This window comes from Littorina saxatilis, linkage group LG4, assembly GCF_037325665.1.
Source record: "Littorina saxatilis isolate snail1 linkage group LG4, US_GU_Lsax_2.0, whole genome shotgun sequence".
In the NCBI taxonomy this organism is placed as follows: Eukaryota; Metazoa; Mollusca; class Gastropoda; order Littorinimorpha; family Littorinidae; genus Littorina; species Littorina saxatilis.
In genome coordinates this window covers 44,007,193-44,018,362 of record NC_090248.1, presented here as the reverse complement: position 1 = coordinate 44,018,362, position 11,170 = coordinate 44,007,193, and the positions used below count along the sequence as shown (strand labels likewise).

General features: G+C 41.2%; 1 protein-coding gene and 1 long non-coding RNA gene across 4 annotated transcripts in view; one reads left to right on the top strand and one right to left on the bottom strand.

Annotated features, from left to right (window-relative positions):
* LOC138964847 (transmembrane protein 121B-like) overlaps positions 1-11,170 on the top strand; it is a 62,796-nt gene that overhangs the window by 39,461 nt on the left and 12,165 nt on the right. The window lies entirely within an intron of this gene.
* LOC138964834 (uncharacterized) lies at positions 2,263-10,861 on the bottom strand. Its single transcript, XR_011455228.1, has 5 exons — positions 9,785-10,861; positions 8,174-8,287; positions 7,225-7,330; positions 6,322-6,474; positions 2,263-5,368 (listed from the first exon to the last, which is right to left on the bottom strand). It is a non-coding gene; the product is annotated as an uncharacterized lncRNA (long non-coding RNA).

Genomic DNA, 11,170 nt, shown 5'->3' with positions numbered 1-11,170 from the left:
CACACACACACACACACACACACACAGAGTAACATTGTACAACTTACTGTCACATTCAAGCGGGAACACCAAACAAAACGTATCATCAAATGAAACAACATTTTAAGTGGTCAACTGAGCAGATGACCACAAACCACACTTGAAATCTTCACATTTTAACACTTTCTCCTGTATCCACAAAAGTCATTTATGCTGACTAGATAATGACATAATAAAATGACATCAATAAAACCATTCCCTTTTTTATTTTAAAGAAAAACAAGAAAATTAAAATAACGCAAAGAACTGATGCTCAGTAAGGTTGGGTATCGATCTCAAATGTGTGCATAGCTAATTACATGTAACCGGCATGGACTGGGGCTAGAATTGGCCTTTCTGTCAGGCAACTCGGCCTCTAATTGGTTTTATATTGTCTGATCCCCCTCCAGAAAAAAACAATACCATTTGCCCCGTGCTTCTGCGCCCACAAAAAATATTCGGGAATAAGAAAAGTTCAAATTTTAGGCACCCCACATACAACCCTACTAATTGTCAGTCAATTACTTTACTGCAATCAACGTTGATTTTAAAGTACCATGTCATTATTATTTTGGAGATAGATTTGAAAAAGTCCATAATTGCAGACTGCGTATTGGTATGAGTGATTTGAATTTTGATTTATGTCAGCGGCACCTCAAGGAATGCCCCAAATGTGAGTGCGGTTACCCAAGGGAGACTGCTGAGCACTATTTGTTGCATTGACCCTTGTGTAGAGATGTACGATTATTGTCAATTGATAACTGATTATAAGTTTATTGAAATATTATTGAAAGGCATCCCGCAATATTCCCGGAATGTCAATCAGACCATATTCATAACTGTACAAGAATTTATTAAGACAAACAGGCATGTTCCGTACATGAGCCTCTACATTTTATTCATAATGTTCATTTGACACTGTCATGAGACAAATGCTGCCTGACCAATTGTTCTTCGTAATTTCTCTCGTGTTTTGTGTCCTTGTTTCGACATCGATTATGGCCCAATCGTTATGTAATTTAGTGCCATTTTCGACGATCACAAAATGTATTAACTTTGCGTGTGTGTCTTCTGTGCATTTAATATTATTGTGACGTGACCCACTCTTCCGACATTTCTGGCGCTCCAAGTCTTCGTCGTCCTTTTTTTTCCCCCTTATGCTGAATTCTGTTCTCTCGTACCCCATTTCTTTTTGTTTCTTGTTTTTACCCCCACCAAGTTCTGTACTACCACCCCCTCCATTTTTTGATTGCTTGCGCATCAGGTTTGTCTGTTTGTTTTCGTTGTCTGAAATGAGTAAATGTATCTAGTCCGCCATCATGCTAAACTTTGTTATGTACATACCAGGATGACTTAAAATAAGCATTTATGCTTGAGTTATCTTAAAAAAAACAATGCATTGTTTCTGTCATGATAACAAATTGAATAAAGTTTTGTAAACAAATGGACTGATTATAGTTGACCCTGATATGTGATTACGGGATAGTGTCACATTAATTTATTTCTACTTTCACTTGTACTTTTGTACTTAAAACAAATCACTGAAATGTAAAAGTTATTATTTTTTCCATTGTGAAGTGTCGTCAGTCTCCTCAAGGTAATGCAGTCAAACTCAACCAAAAGTTGGAGGGGCTTCTTCATACTTTCAGTGTGTGTGTGTGTGTGTGTGTGTGTGTGTGTGTGTGTGTGATTTCTTTTGACACTATGCACGTTTGTATATAACCGCCTGTGCACAAAAAGAAGAACATAATCGAATCTTATCATTCATTTTTGCTTAATTGATTGATTGGTATGCATGTTTCTAACAGTGACCGTTACCAAAGTGAGTATAGTGCGCTTCCCAAGCATAAAACGGTGCATGGCTCTGGATTTGCGTCTGAGATATTGACACATCACTGTGAGAAAAAGCGTTAATGAAAAAAGAAGACTATTTATTTTCCTTGAGCATTATCTTAAAGTGGTGTGCCAAAAACTTTTAAATTCAAAAATTCAATATTTAACTTTAGGAAAAGCACTGTAGAGAGAAAACCACGCTTGTGTGTTCAGAATAGTCTCCATGTGGTATCAATATAAATGATTCAAATGTATGGAAGAGAAGCTGTTTCTGCTGGATTAATACACACACACAATTGTGCACTCACACATAAGCACGCATGCATGCTCACACACACACACACACACACACACACACACACACACACACACAGAAACAACAAATTCATTATGACAAAACCAAATACGAAGTCCTATTTCACAAATTTTATATCTTCTCCTTTTCACCATATACAAATACAGTCACGGAGTACATTTATAAGGCCAAATTATTAAGAAATATTATTTTCTGTGCTTGAATTACCCAGTGTGTAGCATGATCACCACGAAGGTACAATTCACAGAAGTTGAGTAATCACTTTACAAAACCCATACCAGTACCACATTGTTATGTTAAATCCTATTTATTAACCCACACAAATAGAAGAAGATAGCTTTGTGAAGACTTTCATTTTCCAACCAAATGCTGTTCAAAGATTATTCTTTCTTTCTATATTTGGTGTTTAACGTCGTTTTCAACCGTTCAAGGTTATATCGCGACGGGGAAAGAGGGGGGGGGGGGGGGGGGGGGGGGGGGGGTGGGGGATGGGATAGAGCCACTTGTTAATTGTTTCTTGTTCACAAAAGCACTAATCAAAAAATTGCTCCAGGGGCTTGCAACGTAGTACAATATACTACCTTACTGGGAGAATGCAAGTTTCCAGTACAAAGGACTTTAACATTTCTTACATACCAATCAATATGAGGCTTATATTGCGCGTATTCTGTGGGTACAGTTCTAAGCTCGGGGATTTTATTTTAATTTTATTTTATGCAATTTATATCGCGCACATATTCAAGGCACAGGGATTTATTTATGCCGTGTGAGATGGAATATTGTTTTACACAATACATCACGCATTCACATCGGCCAGCAGATCGCAGCCATTTCGGCGCATATCCTGCTTTTCACGGCCTATTATTCCAAGTCACACGGGTATTTTGGTGGACATTTTTATGAAAATTTATCTATGCCTATACAATTTTGCCAGGAAAGACCCTTTTGTCAATCGTGGGATCTTTAACGTGCACACCCCAATGTAGTGTACACGAAGGGACCTCGGTTTTTCGTCTCATCCGAAAGACTTGAACCCACCACCTAGGTTAGGAAAGGGGGCAGAAAATTGCTAACGCCCTGACCCAGGGTCGAACTCGCAACCTCTCGCTTCCGAGCGCAAGTGCGTTACCACTCGGCCACTGACACGATACACCAACACGATATTAGCACTCCAGATTTTTATCTCGCAGTTTTTCTGAAGGACTTTGCATTTGAAAACTATTCTCAGACAAAATATGAGTTTAAACTGCAAGTACATGTACAGGGAGTCTGAAGGGTTCAAGTCGGATGAGATAGACTACTGTTGTGGCAATCTTCGAATTTGAAAACCATTTTTTTAAAAGAGTAAAACTCATAGTTCTTCTTCTTCTTCGCTCATGGGCTGAAACTCCCACGTTCACTCACAAATTTGCACGAGTGGATTTTTACGTGTATGACCGTTTTTCCCCCACCATTCAGGCAGCCATACGCCGCTTTCGGGAGAAGCATGCAGGGTATTTTTGTGTTTCTATAACCCACCAAACTCTGACATGGGTTACAGGATCTTTTCCGTGCGCACTTGGTCTTGTGCTTGTGTGTACACACGAAGGAGGATAAGGCACTAGCAGGTCTGCACATAAGCAATGACCTTGGAGATCAGAAAATTCTCCACCTTTAACCTACCAGGCGGCCGCGATTTTGACTCATGACCTTCTGAATAGGAGGCCGATGTCTTATCCACAAGAACACCGAGCCCGTCCAAACTCCTAGTAAAAACAACAACTGCAAATCTGGGAGCAAAATGTAAACGGTTACAGTTTCAACTATCCTTCCCCTTTATATCAGCATTTTTGGAAACCTAAACGAAAGAGTATTCAAGAACAACAGTCACGGATTCAGATTTAAAAAAACAAATGGTAACTATGCTTTTTGGAAATTCTTTCTTTAATTGGTGTTTAACGAAGGTTATATCGCGACAGGGAAAGGGGGGGAGATGGGATAGAGCCACTTGTTAATTGTTTCTTGTTCACAAAAGCACTAATAAAAAAAATGCTCCAGGGGCTTGCAACGTAGTACAATATACTACCTTACTGGGAGAATGCAAGTTTCCAGTACAAAGGACTTAACATTTCTTACATACTGCTTGACTAAAATCTGTACAAACATTGACTATATAAGAAACACTTAACAAGGGTAAAAGGAGAAACAGAATCCGTTAGTCGCCTCTTACGACATGCTGGGGAGCATCGGGTAAATTCTTCCCCCTAACCCGCGGGGGGTCTTTTTGGAAATGCGCTTCAGACAAATGCCTTTGCACACGTTATGTTACTCACAGCAAAATGCAAGAATAATTGGGGACCACATGGGATGGGGCAAATTGGGAGGGAGCAATTCGGGACACCACCATAAATATCTACCAAATATTTACAAATAGCTATCTTAGTACATGCATAACATGCTGTACCAATACACAATTTCTTTAAATAACTATGTAAGGATTATTGGCAGTCTCCCGGAGCATGTTTCACGCTATCCTGCGATCAGGACAAGCGACTGACTGTGATGTGTATGCTGTGCGGCGTGCGCTACATAAGAAACCTTTTTTTAAATTTGTATTAAATATAATCACCTGAGCCACGAATGGCTAGCTGACAGCGGCTATCTTTTACACAACAAATTCTGAACTCTGATGAACTCGTGACCGCTGATTTTTAAAGGCAAGGGGTATCATATTGTGCGCATGGCATACACATCCAAGTTGGTCGTTTGTCCCGATTGTGGGATACAGCCCGTCAGAGGCGTAGAGCGTGCTCGAGATGTTTTGAAAAACCTGACTGCAGTACAGGGATTTGTACACCTCCGGACTGCTGATAATCCTAACAGAATTATTTTCAAAAACCGTCTATTGCCTTGAAAGCAAACCTGGAATTTCTGATGCGAGTTGCCAGAAAGAAAGTTCACTAACAAGATCCAGGCCAACACCACCCCCCCCCCCCCCCATCCCCCTAAATAACACTAAGGAGTGAGGTGAGCTTAAATAACTAATTAATTAATCAATCAATAAATTCTCTGCTGAAATCCCCAACTTCGCGCATCGAAGCTATGAAAAACAGGACACTGCCACGTTTCCATTCAGCTAAACGCCACACCATTTTCAAGAGGGGATGTCTCAGGAAGAAAGATGTGACGCTCCCGATTCATATGTTTCAGAAGACAGCCCACCTGAGAAAAAGAAGAACACAATATAGAAATAATAACAACCTGTCAACCACAAATACATTAAAGTTTTTCAAACAGTTCACTAATCCGACAAACTCATGCTCGTTTCTGGTGCATTTGATAAAGCCAATTACGGGTAGATGCTAGACAACAGCAAAACCACCACCACATAACAACACAAGATTGTTTATGGTTGTTTACAGTCTCTTGAACACAGGAGTCAATCGAGACCATATATATAACAAGAAGCATAAAAAAGCACTTCAGTTTGAAACCCAGGTTCAATGTAGTAAATGATATTGCATCAATGTTCCATCCATCCTCAGCACTTTCAAAACCAGTTTCTTCTAGGTCATACACACCTTTTCCTCGATTGATCCACAGTACATCAGATCGCTATTGTTCTTTTTATGATTTGCACCAAGGGAATGATTAACATTTCTGTCTTAGTCATATGTAACAAGCTTTAAGCAAAAGCATAATATTCTACACATTCACATATTGTAAGGTTGAAGGGGTCTATGTCGACCAAAAGAAGGTGTATTCCCCATAGCCATAGGTGTTTTCCCTGTGTACCGGGAATACAGTTGGATTTTCTGTAAAGAAGTATAATATCGTACAATCTTGCGCCAAGCGCGTGACTGCGGTTAGATAGGAGAATCTATTTAAAATCCTGAATTCGCGTGCGGCATCCAGTCAAGCAAAACATGCTTCGACCGTTTATCAAAACGGATTTAGTTAAAGAAACATCTGCACCCCCACCCCCAACAGCCTGGTATTATGTTTTCCTCGCTGGTACTCTCGTCCATTGAATCACTTTCACTTTCGTAAGCTTGAAGTAACTCCATGGCGTCTAACGGAAGTATATTCCCTGTATATGTACAGGAAATTAACATACAGGGAATACAGCCACTGTTGGTCGACATAGACCCCTTCTAAAGTGCTGCAGTAGTTACCTTTCCCTCCAAGGACCAAGCTGTTCATCCACTGTAGGGCTGACCGGGGTTCCCCCTTAGCAGAGTGAGTGGCGAATCCTGGCTGATAAATTTCCTTTCATTTTCCATGAATGAAGAATACCAGCTGGGTTCTTTTATTCATGGACCTGTGTTCTGCAACACACACAAATCAGCCACCATCTTGTAAATATATGTAAAAGAAAGCAAGTGGCAATCTGAATAACAGAATACAAAATGATCAATCCACACAATCATACTTCAGCACTGAAAGTCCACAAAATGAAGCACTGCTAGTACATGTACTTCTCATAATTTACTGAAACTTTACTCGTCAAAACAACCATTTGTTTTATCGACTTTACTCGCATGTGGCGAGTAGATTAACATTTCTACTCACCATTTACATGATTTTTACTCGCCATGGCGAGTAATTGAAAATACTCGCCACTTTCAGGCCTGTACTTGTGCATGAGATGTGTTTACCATCCATATGCCCAGACCATGCGCCCTTCTGTTGTGCTCAGAACAGTAAAGAGTTGCTTGCTGGGGTGGTTGTTCATAAGTTAACAGTTCACAAGAGGGCACAAACAAGAGCAAAAACACAGGTGCCTGATTCACACTCATTCAAATGCAGAACCTTATTTTTGCATGAACAGAGTAAGACATGATTCTTACATAGCTGACCCTACCCCTGGCAGAAAAGTGCTTGAAATTGTCCATGTGGTCTCTATCAGTACATTTGATGCGTATTTGTGATACATATATACTGATATAGAGACAAGTAACAAGTGGACATTTCTTCTGACACCTCTACCATTTGTACACCTGCACAAATCTCCTGCCATAGACTACAAAAGGAAAACATACAAATCAAAACAAACACAAATTTAACCTAATGTTTACCTTTCAGCAGCAGAAAAGGCTGTGTTTTTTGTGGTGTCTCAGAGTAAAGCCACGGTGTTAGAGATCTATGCAAAACTAGGCTGTAGGCAAGGTCCAACATCTTTAGCTGCACACACAAAAAGAAGAAGCAAGAAATCACATGACATAGATGACATTCCTCACTAGTACAAAACCACAACTACACTAGTCAACTACCAATGTAAGAATCATAGTCCTGCAAGATTACCCTCTTAAAAAGTAAGATTGCTTTCATTCAAACACTACCGTGGGACCAAACTCCCCCCCCCCTCCTTTTTTTGAGTTTTTCCTACATGTGTGTTGATGTTTCCATTAATTCCAAGCCCTGAAACTGTGAACTTGAGATCTTTATGTATGCACACAGTCACAGGCTTAATAAGCTATTCAGAAACCAAGCAGAGTCTGCACAACGTCAATTCTGAGAAATAAATCCCCACAACCGGTTTCAAGGCCACTATACCGACTGAGCTATTGCTTGCCATGCCAACCTCCACCCCCATTTGGAACATGCACAACTAGTATACCCATACACATGTAATAATACTGCTTGCCTTCCTCCCCCACCCTCCAAATCAATAAACACTAAATGTATGCAATCAGTAATCTTTTAGTTAGTAGTTGACTACCATCACTACTCTCTCCACACCCACCCACCCTCTTGCACACCAGCGACACACCCCCATCGCCCAATCATTTCCATGATTCTCTCTGCCATATAGTTATCCTAAACACTAAGATTATGACACATTTGTTTTCCAATTAGGAACATAAAAAATTACTGTAAAAAAAATGTACAATCATGCACTCTCTGAGTCTGACAAGAGAGTGTGAGAAAAGTCAAGAAAGCAAGACATGTGTGACATAACTAAATCTTCTAATCTATTCCTGAGATTTACTCTTGACAGCTTAAAATGGAACCTCATGCACTTACTGTTCTGAATTGTAGAAATTTCTTGTAGTTATAGCAGCAAAGGCAGTTTTATTGGGTACCACCAGGTGTCACTCTGTCATCATCTGATCAAGCATTCAAGCAAATGGTTCAGCACTGAAACAGTAAATAGCAAGAGTGTACAGAAAAATACACAAACTTTCTCATTAATTTGTATCTTCAACTTCACATTATTCATAAATAATGATACCTTAATACTTTGACTAAGTTTGAGTAGGATTAACACCATGCAGAGCCAGAAGTTAACTTGAAATAAAATAACTATACGTTACTCAATACTGCACTCAATGAGTCAATTGTCAGCAAAGGTGATAATCAATGCAAGGTAAAACCAAAGGATGCAACTCAGTCAGCAATTGCAAAAACTACATAATTCTAATCAAGCTGTCAGTTTCATTAGCTATCAGAATTCAAAACATGTTCTTGTTTTTGTTGTTGCTGTTGTTCATGACTACATTAATGTATCTCAGCATTTCTAGTTTCTACACTATAGCCATTAAAAAAACCAAAAGAAGTGTCCCAATGTTTAATGAAGCGCTCTTGCAATTAAGTCACAATTGTTTGCAGTTGCTGAGAAAAGCTAATAGTAATAGTCCTTACAGTAAGTTGAGTAACAAATTATAAACAATTGCTGTTAACACTCATAGTACAAGAGAGCAAACCACTGCAAAACTATAGTCATTTATCAATGTTATGCTTGCCATCCACCCCCGACCCCAAACCTCTCCCATATTTTATGTACATCAGACTAGTATTCTTGTTAGTTCATTTCAGCTGTAACAGTGACAACACGTTTGCACACTACAGACCTGGAAGTGGAAATGTTAACACATGGAGTGCTAAATTTCAGGATACAATCTGTTTGTTTGTTTGCTTAACGCCCAGTCGACCACGAAGGGCCAATCAGGGCGGTGCTCCTTTGACATTTAACGTGCGCCACACACAAGACAGAAGTCGCATCACAGGCTTCGTGTCTCACCCAGTCACATTATTCTGACACCGGACCAACCAGTCCTAGCACTAACCCCATAATGCCAGACGCCAGGCGGAGCAGCCACTAGATTGCCAATTTTAAAGTCTTAGGTATGACCCGGCCGGGGTTCGAACCCACGACCTCCCGATCACGGGGCGGGCGCCTTACCACAAGGCCAACCGTGCCGGTCATACAATCTGTTACAAAGTACAAACACTGGCAATCGGAGAGAACAGTGTTACTGTAAGTCTTTACAGTAACATCAAACAGTATCCCCTCTTTTTGGTAGTACAGTGGAACAACACTTTTAATATCCCCTGATTAAAGACTCCCTCCCTTTTAAGACCCTGTTTTCTCAGATTTGTCTGTCCACAACCTCTCTATATTTACTCTCATCTCAAGACTTCTTCCTTTCAAGACCTGATTTTTTCAGATTTGTTTAGGTCCTAAAAGGAGGGGGGGGGGGGGGGGGGGGTTCGATCGACTTTACTGGTACCGTGAAACCGAAAGTGACCAAGTCATCAAGGGCACGTATATTCCTGCTGCTCTGTTAGCACCGATCATATTTTAGAAACGTTGCACTCTGTCGTCAACAAATGTAGGAATAAAAATAGTATTACCTTCACCAGCTGTCTCCATGGAGTCGAAAGACCATCGGCCGGTTTGGCTCGCTTGTGCCATTCCTGGATGAAAATTGAAATGACCCTGGCTGCTCCGTTCTTGGCATCAATGGCAGTGCAAAAAAAGCGAATCCCGACTCCCATCCAGGATAAGCTGTACGGCACGGCGGCGTCTCTGCAGATGACCACTACATTTGGACGATTTGGACTGGTCTCCACGTGTTGCGGCTAAGAAGATACAGATAAGGTGGCGGGAGTGATGTCCCTTCGCTGCAGTGACTAAAAATACAAAACTATCTCAAAATAAAAACACAAGGAACGGTTTGTAATTGTTGATGGGTAGTTAAATTTGTGACAAAAGAAATTAAACGTTCAAATGACTTACCACCCCCCTCTGCTATGTCAGTTGCGAGTATGTCAGTATGTGTTTGTGTTTATGTGTGTGTGTGTGTGTGTGTGTGTGTGTGTGTGTGTGTGTGTGTGTGTGTGTGTGTGTCACAGCCCGGGCCGGCAGTGTGCCCGTCAGTGTGTACGGTACGTGTGTGTGTGTCAGTGTCATTGCCGGTGTGTGTGTTTACGTGTGTGTGTCACAGTGTGTGTGTGCGTGCGTGTGTGTGTGTGTGTGTGTGTGTGTGTGTGCCGGTGTGGATGTGTGTGTGTGTATTGTGTGTGTGTGTGTGTGCGTTCGTCAAGTTGTGTGTGTCAGTGTGTGTATCAGTGTCGATCAGTGTGTGTGTGTTCTAGGCCAGGGGGGATTCCCAAGGTTCCTGGGTTCCGGAAGCCCACCCACCCCCCTTACTGACTCCACAAATGTACCTTTTGCCTTTTTCTTTCTGCGAATGTATGTATTCATTTGCTAATTTGTTCGTTTGTTTGTTCGTTCGTCAGTTTGTTCGTTCGTCAGTTCGTTCGTTCGTTTGTTCGTTCGTTTGTTCGTTCGTTCGTTCGTTCGTTCGACAGTTCGTCCGACAGTCCTTCAGTACGTCCGTCAGTCCGTCCGTCCGTCGGTCCGTCAGTCAATCCGAGCCGTTCTTCAAGTTCAGTCCGTATCAATAAATTCCTCTTGTGCAGGGCCCAATACAGGGGAGAGGGGGGGGGGAATTCCTGTTGGTGGGACAACCCCCCCCCCCCCACCCAGGCCTAACTGTGGACCTCCTCCAAACGTTTGACAAATGCCCTGAAAATGGGCCAGATTGCACACAATTATTGTTTATTGTTTGCTTGTTTATTTGTTTGTTTGTTTGTTTGTTTGTTTGCTCGTTCGTTCGTTCGTTCATTCGTGGGTTGGTTCGTTCGCTCTTTCGTTCCTTCGTTATTTCCTTCGTTTATTCGTTCCTTCGTCCTTTTAGTCCGTCCGTATGTCCGTCCATACGGTCCGTCCGACAG